We start from the raw sequence: 12,490 nt of genomic DNA on the forward strand, positions 1-12,490 counted from the left end.
TGGGTTAAATAAAGTAGTAGGAATCGTAGCAAGGTTTTCGTACATATAAAGAACACTAAAATCCGAGTTATAACGAAGAAGTTATGACCAATCTAAGATTCGTGGCAAAAACCGGCAACGCTGATAGACGTAAAACGCAAAGTTTCAATACAATAATTTTTAGCCTTAAGTAGCTAAACAAAAGTTGTAGATTACGTTAAACCATGATCATGCCTAAAAACAACTCCCAAAACGGACTTCGTATGAAGAAGATACAAATTTACTAAGTTTCGTAACAGTGGTAGACAACTAAAAACTCGAAATAAAGATCGAGCGATTTTTAGCCGACACAACTTAAACGAGAGTTGAAGGTCTCAACAATAATAGTTTGATGGTAAAAAGACAAACGAAAACGAATGTCGGATAAAGAAGTTATGGATTTTTAACGAATTTATCGTGTCCCGGCCTATTAATTAAAATATAATTAAAAATAAAGTCAAAATTAGCCGACGGAGTCTAAATGAAAGTTGTAGGGTATTTTCTCACCTTCGCGTGGATATAAAGAACGTCAAAAACGGAGCCCGTATGCGAAAGTTACGGATTTTACAAGTTCGTGGCACACACACCGAAACGATTTACGCCCAACGTACTCGGATGCTAGGCTCCGGATCTTCCACGTCGACCAAACACTTCGCCCGAGGATGTGGTCAGCAGTGATGCAAGCGAACGCCCAGCGTACGAGGTACGCCCCGCGTAAACCCGAAGTACGCCCAGCGTTAGAATCGTGTTTCAAACGAAGGTCTTCTTATACTTAAAATTGTTCTTATCAAACAAACTACTTTCAAATCGTTTTATAAACTGACATCAAGTCATCATTTCTTATTTATTAAACTTTTCAAAGGTTATACAAAACTTCTTTTGTATTTTTATTGTCAAATGCACGCCTATACATGTGTAGTTATATATATATATATATATATATATATATATATATATATATATATATATATCATGTATACATATATAGACATAAAAGTTTCCATCAGTTGGTTCAGTACCTTTGGGTAGCAAAGGCATACTTCGGTTATACACGCACAATACTAGTAACTATAATAGGTATAGTTAGAATATACTACTTACCATTCCAAGTACAAGGAATCACACAAGAGTCAGTTTATTTATGAGTCTATACTAATACATTAAATACTATATGAAGAGATACGATTACATACAATTACAAGGCATACAAATTTCAAGACATACAATTACAAGAGATACGATTACATAAGATAGTGTACTAGATATTCATGAAATTTTACATACTACAAGTACCATATCAAAGAGATATTTTCATATACAAGAACAAATGGACATTTTCATTCGTAAATCTATTTTATACTAGTTTTTGTGAGACATTTCACGTACTTTCGAGTATGCATTATTAAGTCCTGTATTAAATACCATAATCTTTTGTAGGGGGAGCGTGATACTTGTGTATAGATCTATACAGGATTGACAATCCCGCACCTAAACTGTTAGCTACAGTTAGACCGGCAGGTCTGGGGTGACAAATGTCATAACATTCCAATGTCTGAAGAACGTTGTTACAGGCAGTCTGGGTCATTAGCATGGTTATAAAACTCACATGGAGTATTAAAAACACGTTGATTTACGGGGTTATCAAATAACTTAGCGATTATATATGTATACAAATCTACTATTTTAGACATGAAAAACACCATGGTAGTTCATTTTTGGGACTTTTAAACTACCACCCACTTATAAACAAATATTGGATTTCTGAAGCAAACATTCAAAACAGTCGGGTTTTGGTAGAAGGCTACATTTTATACTAGTAGAAAATATGGGATTTTCTAGGGTTTTCAAGCGTTTACAATTACTTACAAACATGTTCATTGGTACAAACTTTCCTTCAAACATTTACAGGTCTTTCTTTACAGCTTTACAAATCAAAGTCACATAAATACTTATGAATTCACCAGCATTATTGCTGATACTCGCTTTCAAAATAACTTGTATTCCTAGGACACAGATAGATAGGTACGACTACCAGGTTCTGTGAAGACGGAGCGGTCAAGACTCGTCTTTTATTTCGAATATTCATTTTGTAGAATTATACTACGAGAGAACTCAAATGTAATTAAAATTATACTATTAATGCAATGGATGATGTTGTTGCTTGTTTACTACTTTTCATTGTTGTGATACATTACATGACGTCCTCCGCCGCAGAACGTTTCCGCCGTTCTCGGTTTTGGGGTGTGACATTCGGGGGGGTTAAAAGTGGCTTAAAAGAGTGTTTAAAGTGAAAGGAGAAATGGAATTTGTAAACTAAACCCGGAGGCATCACATCCTATTTATAGGAGGCTTCTGAGTTCGTGGTGATGCCATTTGGGCTCACCAATGCTCCTGTCGCGTTCATGGACCTCATGAACCGTGTGTGCAGACTACTGCTGGGCTGGTCTATGATAGTCTTCATTGATGAAATCTTGGTTTATTCCAAGACTCAGGAGCAGCATGAGGAGCACCTGAGGGAGGTACTGGAGACACTGAGGAGGGAGAGACTTTTCGCAAAGTTCTCCAAGTGTGAGTTTTGGTTGCGCGAGGTGCAGTTTCTGGGGCACCTTGTCAAACAAAAGGGTATTTTGGTCGATCCGACCAAGATAGAGGCCGTGATGCAGTGGGAGGTTCCGAGGTCTCCATCTGGGATTCAAAGTTTTCTTGGTCTAGCAGGTTAGTATCGGAGATTCATACATGATTTCTCTAAGATCGTTGTTCCTCTAACCCGACTGACCAAAAAGTCGTTGACATTCCACTGGGGGCCTGAGCAGCAGGCAACCTTCGAGACTCTCAGACAACGGTTACGCATGGCACTGATTCTAATTTTGACAAAAGGGGTTGATGACTTCGTGGTTTACTGTGACACTTTGATCATAGACATGGGTGCGGTATTGATTTATGTCACACCCCAAAACCGAGAACGGCGGAAACGTTCTGTGCGGAGGACGTCATGTAAAGTATCAGAACACAGTAAATGTAAATAAGCAAACAACATCATCCATTGCATTAAATATATAATTTTAATACAAGTGTGTTCTGTACAGTATAGACACCAAAAATAATGAAAGTCAAAATAAAGAGATGAGTCCTGTATGCGCTCCATCTTCTCAAAAGCTGGTCTCGGTACCTGTCTACTGATGACCTGAGAATACAAGTTATTTTGAAAGAGTTTATCAGCATTAAACTGGTGAGTTCATAAGTATTTTAGTGTCGGTGTTTGTTATTAAAACGTTTGAACATATCTCAAGTGTAAGTTTGTAAAATATGTGTGAATGTTTGCAAGTGTTTGTAAAAGTTTGAATCTCTTAGAAAAACCTATATTTTCCATTAAAGTAGCCTTCTACTAAGGCTTAACTGTTTTGTATGTTTGTTTGTTGTAAAAATGTGTAATTTTCCAAGTGTAACTATCATTTAACAAAATATAGTTTGTACATTAATGCTTAAGTGAAAATATCACTAAATATGTGTAATGGGTAAACTATTGTAGTACTGTAGTGTTGTATTATAGGAACTACTGTTGTACTAACTACCTTAAACCGGATGTATATTAAGGTGTCATGTGATTTAATTGTACCATACTATCGACTGAGTAACAACGACAAATGTAGGTCGTAAAAAGGTATGACGTTTGGCACCCGCAGACCTGCAGGTCCAACTGTAGCTAGCAACAAGGTGTAGGATAGTCAATCCAGTATAGATCTATACGCAAACTCACGCTCTCCCTCCAAGAGACTCTGGTTACAACTCGGGCCATGACATTTAAGGCATGCTCCGATACAGTGGATCACATTTATGTAAGTATATGTATGTATATGTATATGTAATGTTTCTGTGCTAGTATCGTTGTATATGTTCTCTTTCTAGTATAGTTGTATATGTTCTCATAGTAATATCATGTATATGTTCTCGTAGTAATGTAATGTATACGTTCTCATTAGTAATTTAATGTATATGTTCTCATAGTAATAAGTATTGACTCGTGAATGAACTGACTCATTGATTTAGCAAAAGTATAAGTGTAATCCTGTGTTACCCCGATGGTAACTTACTAATGATGTAACTGATACGCATGAATATAGAAGTACTTTTATGTCTATATATGCACATATGATATATAATTTATATTGAAACGACCCTCGGATGGCTACCCGACATCCCACCAAACCACATCCAAATCGAGGAAAAGGAAATAGGGCGGATGGCCTTCCTAAGCCCTTTAAACATTACGTATATATCTATACATATATGGGCATGCAATTTATAAGAAGTAAAACAAAGTTTAATAAAAGCATTTGATAAGTAAAAGAGTTTGTAAAACATTTTGAAGTAAAACAGTTTGAACAGTGATAAAATCATTGGTTTTCTAGTTATTAATCACATGTGATTGATGTAATAACTATAAGTATTCAACTTGTATCCCCCCATAAAAGTATTTAAAACATTTAAAAGTATTTCAAAGGTTAATTAAAGGGGTATAAACTCACCTGTAGTGAGTGGTTCTGATGACAATGTTGGATTTGGTGCTAGGTGTCAAGTGGTGACTTGAGTACACGCATGAATCCTATTTAGCATATATTGGCACATATATGGATTTAATTAGTGTTATGAACAACTAATTGATGATTTTGGGACCACCTTAGGGACTAGTAAACACTTATAATAAAGTGTTATAATCATATATGATTGTATGAGGGCTTATAAGGCTATACAAGGGGTGTATGGCCAAAACACACACTATATGTGTGTGTGCGGCCAGGTGTGCGGCCTAGTGTGCTGCCAGCACATGTGTGTGGCCCTGTGTGCGGCCATGTGTGCTGCCAGGTGGTGTGTGCTGCCATGTGTGCTGCCAGATGAAGATCTTGGTGTTCTTGGTGTTCTTGGAACCTTTTATAAAGATCTTCAGGGAGAATGGATGATACTTGAGAGGATTTTCATGTTCTATGCTTAAAGAAGTGAAGGAAGTGTTCAAGAATGATCTAAGGGTGACATATATAGGTAGAGTGTGCGGTTGGGAAGGTGTGAGGCCACAAACAAGAGTGTGTGGCCGCACACTCAAGTGTATGGCCGCACACTCCATGTGTTGGAGTGTTTGGCCCGGTTTTGATTCCTACACTTCGAGTTAAACCTTTTTTAACACTCCTACCTTAATTATATCATATTTAGAACGCTTTATTAGACTCTAAAGGGTACTACCATATAGTAAAATAAGTCTAATATTGTAAAGAATTGAAGAGTGCATGCAAGAAGTTTTTCGGGCTGTCACAATTTAGCAGGGTCACGTGATAGCATACACTTCAAGGCAGTTGAAGCATCATGAGGCAAACTACCCAACACACAATTTGGAGCAGGGGACTGTAGTTTTTTTCCTCAAGATTTGGCAGCATTACCTCTATGGGGTCCATTGTACCATTTACATGGACCACAAGAGTTTGAGGTACCTCATGGATCAGCCGAATCTGAACATGAAGCAGCGTCGGTGGTTAGATGTGGTGAAGGATTACGACTGTGAGATCCTTTACTACCCAGGCATGGCCAATGTGGTGTCCAATGCTCTTAGCCGCAAGGAAGTGGCGGCTCTGATTCTAGACATATGTCTTAGGATGAAAGTGATTACTCCATTACTGGAGCAGATCCGAGAGGCGCAGGTCGAGGGTATGAAGGAGGAGTGTCGGAAGTGTGAGCGGATCATAGCCCAGGTGGCCTCAATTGATTATGACAGTTGTGGGTTGTTGACCCTTCATGAGAGGGTCTGGGTTCCATACTGGGGTGGTGTACGCCAGGTTCTGATGGATGAAGCTCATAATTTGAGGTTCTCCATCCATCCCGTGGCGACGAAGATGTATCGGGATCTTCGCCCTGATTATTGGTGGACCTGCATGAAGCGGGACGTAGCATGGTATGTAGAGCGGTGCTTGTCTTGCAGGAAAGTCAAGGCCGAACACCAGTGACCACACGGAAAGATGCAGCCGTTAGACATTCCCGTGTGGAAATAGGAAGATATCACTATGGATTTCATCACGAAGCTTCCCAAGACCACACGTGGAGTAGATTCGATATGGGTCATCGTGGATCGGTTGACCAAGAGTTCTCATTTCATCCCGATCTAGGAGAGTATATCGGCTAAGAAGCTAGCTGAGATCTACGTTCGCGAGGTGGTGACACATCGTGGAGTGCCCGTTTCGGTGGTGTCAGACTGAGATGTTTGTTTCACTTCCAAATTTTGGAAGTGGTTTCACGATGAGATAGGTACTCGTCTCCACTTCAGCACCGATTTCCACCCACAGACAGATGGGCAGAGCGAGAGGATGATTCAGACTCTCGAGGACATACTGCACGCATGTATTTTGGATTTCGGAGGCAGTTGGGATACGTATCTTCCGTTAGCGGAATTTTTGTATACCTACTGTTACCATGTCAGCATAGACCGAACTCCCTTTGAGATACTCTACGAGGGGAAGTGTAGGACCCCAATCTGTTGGGCTGAGGTCAGACAGAGGGTCATGTGGAGTACTGAGGTAGTACTCAAGACCGCTGAGAGGATCCAGCAGGTCTGTAGCAGGCTCCAGATTGCTTAAATTCGGCAGAAAAGCTATGCCGACAAGCCCATTCATACTTAGAGCTGAAGGTGTCACCTTGGAAAGGTGTCATCTAGTTCAGGAAGCGGGGCAAGCTAGGCCCTAGGTACATCATTCCGTTGAGGGTTTTTGCTTGGGTGGGCCGGGTTGCTTACCGTTTGCATGTTCCAGCAGAGCTCAGTCAGATCCACAACACTTTTCATGTCTCCCAGCTGCGGAAGTGCTTAGTGGATGACTCAGCGATTGTGTCTTTAGAGGATATTCAGGTTGACGACAGCCTGAACTACATCGAGAGACTAGTAGCTATTTTCGACAAAAAGACGAAGTAGCTGAGGAACAAGAGGGTGGAGCTGGTAAAGGTGTAGTGGCAGTACCGTAAGGGCTCGGAGTGCACTTGGGAGCCCAAGGAGGAGATGAGGAAGCACTACCAGGAGTTGTTTCCCAACACAGCAGACCCCCAAAAAAAGAAACTGTACGTGAGAGTTTCCCTTCATACAGCTTGAATCATTCTCAGATGCCCCGAGAGGCATCCTTTCCTTGTTTGTTGGGCAGACTTCAAGGACGAAGTCTAAGACAAGTGGGGGAGAATTGTAACACCTAGTTCCTGGTACACATTTAAATTATAATTTATTCATTTTCGTAGAGAGACTCGACGAGTTGGTAGCCCCAAACTCGTTGAGTAGAGACCAAAAGTGATGCGGGTTTTAAGTAACCTACTCGACGAGTTGAGAGCCCTCAAATCGGTGAGTAGGGTTTCCAGAATGAAACCCTAATTTCGGGGGTTTTCACCCTATTTAAGCATATTAATCCCCACATGTTGGTCTCATTTCCAGCCTCCAAGTCCCAAACCCTAGATTCAGAAACCTAATGCATTTGTGAGATTGTGAGCCATTTTTTAGTGAAACTTGTGTGTGTGTTGAAGCTTGTTGTCACAACTAGCATTTTTTGCTAGGAAATTTTGTATTCATATAATCAACTTTTGTGTAACTTGTAATCTAAGTGGATGTTATGTACAAATGTTCATTCCAAAAACAAGCATTGAATCAAAACTCACTCGTGAAGTCCAAAACCTAATTCAATTCATTTCACACACTTAACTGTGGGTTCGTAACTCTAATATCCCGATTCAAACTCGATTTGGATCCAGATCCTCTTATTGGGCCTAATGGGCCGGTAAACTCTCAATTTGGTTATCATGGGCCAAGGAACCCCATTTGGGTTCTAAGATGAATCACTTCATTTTCATGGGCCAAGGAACCCCATTAGGCCAAGGAACCCCTTTGGGCCTAAGATGACTCACTTCATTTTCATGGGCCTTAAAGGGTCGTGAACAACCTTCTTGAACTTAAATGGGCCGAAAACCCATTATGTTAACCCTTTTTGGGCTGTAAACCCATAGAAGGGCCCAATGGGGCGAAAACCATCATCTTGGGCATATAAATTTTGAATATATTCAAAAATGGCCCAAACAATTCTTTTTTCTCCTCCTTATTCCATTCTCGGTTTTAAAAAACAAAAAAGAGAAAAATATGTGATTATCCTAATAGTGACACCTAATCTTTGAATGGAGGATATCCATGAAGTATATCTTCCAAATATCTAGGCAAAATGAAGGTTTAAACATTAAGCAATAACCATGATAAATCCCTCTCTCATTTCTCTTCTTAAACTCTTGGCCCAAGGATCCCACCATCACCCTCATTTTATTACTTCAAACACCCTAAAGATTCTCTCATATCTCTCTAAAACTCCAAGAAATCCCCTCATTTTCCCTTTCAAATTTCATGAGTTTTGTGTGTGATTTCAAGAACTTTTCATCAAAGTTTCAACCTCTTGGTAAGTTTTCATCATATACAAGTTATTACTTTCCATTTTATGCTAATATCTCTTCCTCACATAGCTTCATTTTGTGTTCTAGCTTCCTAGAACCATCTAAGCTCGAAACCCCTTCCAAAGAAGCACTCAAGACCAAAAATGACTTCATTCTCTTCCTCAAGACTGAATCCATCATCATTGTGAGTTCATACCCCTTGTTTTCGGTTTTTACAATGTTTTGGGGGAGAATACAAGTTGTTTTGTGCAGATCTATGTGTATATGCATGATTATGTCTGTTTTTCATGTTATATGTTGTGATTACGTGTTATAGACTTCATAAAGTCTAAAATATACTAAAATATTATGATTTTTGTATAACATAACACTTGATACAACTTATAATGTAAAGACAAGGTTTGAAACATTTCAAGGTTGTTTAAAGCAAGAAAAATCACATAAGAGGGCCAAAAATGACAAAATAATCAAAAGTGAAGTTATTATATATATAACTCACGGTTTTAAGGGACCAAAAAGGATTTATTTTGGATAAATGTGAATCTTTATGGTATTTGTGATTTAAAAGGGCTAAAAGTGTAAATTTTCACAAATGGGCCTCATATTGGGCTTTCATGGTTTTTGTGCTAAGTTTTCAAAATTTTGGACTTTTGTGGGCTTGAGTGTCATTTTAAACAAAGTTGAGCCAAAACTATTATTTTCGGTTATAAGGGCTGAAAATGATAATTTTATTAAACTTGGGCCAAAAAGGATAAATTCTACGCTTTTGGGCCGAAAATATAAAAACTTCATACACTTGGGCCGAAAATGATATTTTTGACAGAAGTGGGTTAAAATGTTATTTTTATTTGAAACTAGCCTTAAATGTAAACTTTTGGTCCTAAGGGACCTAAAGTGTCATTTTTACCAAAATTACGCCTGAGTTGTAAATTTTTAGTCCACTGGACCAAAGATGTCAATATTACAAAAAGTGGCCTTATTATGTCATTTTGGAAAACGATCGAACAAGAATGAACATTACAATAACAAACGAGTTAAATACGCTAAACCCACTTTTTTTGGGCCTGAAATATACATTACATGCTTAGTGAGCCTTAGTTGTCCCTTTGCATGCTTATTGGGCATGGAATATACATTACATGTTTAGTGGGTTGATATGGGCATATTTAGTTATAAAATTCATGCATTATCTTAATACTTTATGTTGTATTTGTCTCATTTAATGAACCAAAGGTGCTTAATTAGCTTAAATATTTCATTTTCAGTAACAATTACATGCTCGGATGGAAAAGGAAGTGGAACTAGCAATTGGAAGCTTGGATCTTGGATTTTGAAGAAAGAAGGATGTTGCTGGACAGCTTGACCCCTCGTCAGTGTTTTCGCCATATCTCATGAACCGTAACTCCGATTGACGAGATTCAAAATGTTCTGAAAAGTAGACACAATTTCGGACGACTTTCGTGTTTTGAGAAAATGCTGATTTGAAACGTACTCGGCGAGTAGGGTCGATTACTCGGCGAGTTGTATCGAACTTTCGCGATTCTGGACGCGCTGACTTGCCGTACACGGGTTTTAAGTGATGTACTCGGCGAGTAGGTCACTGGACTCGCCGAGTAGCCTCTGTTTTGTGAAAATCTATATAAAGGGACTTTCAGATCGATACCCTAGCATGGAGAGAAACCCTAGGAGGCTGAGAAACGATTGGAAGTGCTGCTAGGTCGTGAGGAACTAAAGAATCAACCCTACATTCAATTGTGAAGAGAATCAAGACAATTTTGGTTTATTCTTAGTAACTTTTTGATTTGAATCATGTTTACATACTTTGATTTTGTTTTTGAGTTTATGTTTACTGCAATCATGAGCTAAAAACTTATTATTCTGTTAGGGTAGACAATTTTGTGAACATGGATTGATTATTTGAGTAGGATTATTTTTAATTGGTAATTATGTTTTGTTAAGCTTGTTAAAGAACCTTATGTGTTGACAATAACTATTCTTCTGTTAATAAATTAGTAATTAAGTTGTATGAACATCACTTAGTTATTAATTTCATATGATTTATTGTGACCACATAGTTGTATGTCTAGGAATAACGAATGTGAAACTAGAATTAACTAGAAGATAGGTATGTTAATGTGTGAGATTGTTTGATGAACATCAGCAATAGTTTAATTGAAGGGTCAATTTAATTAACCATTATAAGTCTTACTTAACCCGAATCAATAATCTAGGAAACCCGTTAATTTAGACAACTGGCCATTGCTTGAGTTAATTTGTTTTCTAAGAATTAGGAATAGCGAACGTGAACCTAATTATCTTAATCGGTAGCCAATGAAGAATTAATCTGATACATTAAAATCATCCATGAGAACAAATGAGTCGTACCTAAACAGAAGTCCTCTTTACTATTGAATTTAGTTGATAATTAATTGTTTTAGTTGCTAGTTAGTTAATTTGTGTGTTGGTTATTCTAATTACGTTCCTAGTCTTGTAAAACTAGAGAAAACCCCCTTTTTGTTATTTGTTTATTTAGATAATATTAGCATTTATTTTAATTGTTTACCGTTCCCTGTGTTCGATACCCTACTTGCTTGAACTATATTACTAATCGATAGGTACACTGCCTTTCGTGTGTTTATTTTGTGTCTGAGTTAGTAGGATTAAAACTAGTTGGTTTTACACACATCAAGTTTTTGGCGCCGTTGCCGGGGAACGGTTCTAAAATTAATTTTAATTGCTAATTGTTATCATTGTTTCATTTTTAGTTTAGTTTTTATTTTTTTATTTATTATGTATTTTCCAAATCTCGATGCTTTTGATGCTTTTCTTGAGGAAGTAGTGCAGGAAGATGAGGATTATGACTCGGATGAAGATTTGAAGAAATTTGATAAATGGTTAGATATCATCTTGTCTAACGATCAAGAACAATCTGAGTCACAAGAGCTAGATTTACAAGATGATGAATTTAATCCAGAAAAAGATTTGGAGGAGCTGGAAAGATTGCTAGCAGAGAGGTCAGAAGAAGAACAAGAACAAGCTGAATTGCAGGAACCAAGCTGTGGTTTGACCATTACCACGACATGGTCCCCTGTTCTTCCGGTTTCTGTTTCGAAGCATGGGGTGACGATTCCAACTTTGGAGAAAGTTCTGAAGCGCGATCCATTTCTGATTAGTACCCAACCGGTCCCAACCCTTGTCAATATTCTTGGGTTTTATGTATTCAAGCTCGTTTGGCCAATTTTAGAAGAAAAGAGCCAAATTTTACAAATTGGTCCAAAGAAAATATTTAATGCAATGGATGGAATGACATTGAGTATATTGGAAGTTTATTAAGTTGGGAGTCCAGCTTAAGACTCGCACAAAAAGAAGCGCTTGCGGGAGGCAACCCGTCATTAGAGTTTGCTTTTCCTTTTCTTTTTAAACTTCTAGTTTATTAGGGTAATTTAGGAATTTAATTTTGATGTTTGTTTTCCATTTTCTATTACTTGTGTGTTGTTTTCTTTTCAGGTATTGAAGCTAGGATGCATGCTATTTAGGAATGGTCAAGCGAGGAATGAGAACTTTTAGGAATGCTTATGGAGTTTTGTTCCTAGGGTTGAGTCCGTACTAATCGAGAATTTATTAGAGTGCTGCTGTTTAGAGAGTTCTTGGAGAGTGCATTTATATTTGCATGACAACACTAGAGTAAAGAAAGCCAGCAATTAGACAATTTCTGGAATTATATGCTCTACTCGCCGAGTGCACTAATACTACTCGGCGAGTACATCTGCTTCTGTGCGATCTGCTTGTCCGATACATCCTACTCGCCGAGTTTTCTCGCATACTCGCCGAGTAGCCTGCTGCAGGAGGAATTTTTCTTTGTTCTGGTTATTGTTCATGTGCCATTCATACATTCTTTGTGCACTACTACTGAGACTTGTGCAACAACCAATTTTCCTTGGAGTTTTCGAGCTATCAACCACACGAGACATATGACACCCATGCCATGGATGAGCTGTTCCCATGGTTAAAGTCACTAGAAGAT

Source organism: Lactuca sativa, chromosome 5 (genome assembly GCF_002870075.4).
Source record: "Lactuca sativa cultivar Salinas chromosome 5, Lsat_Salinas_v11, whole genome shotgun sequence".
NCBI lineage: Eukaryota > Viridiplantae > Streptophyta > Magnoliopsida > Asterales > Asteraceae > Lactuca > Lactuca sativa.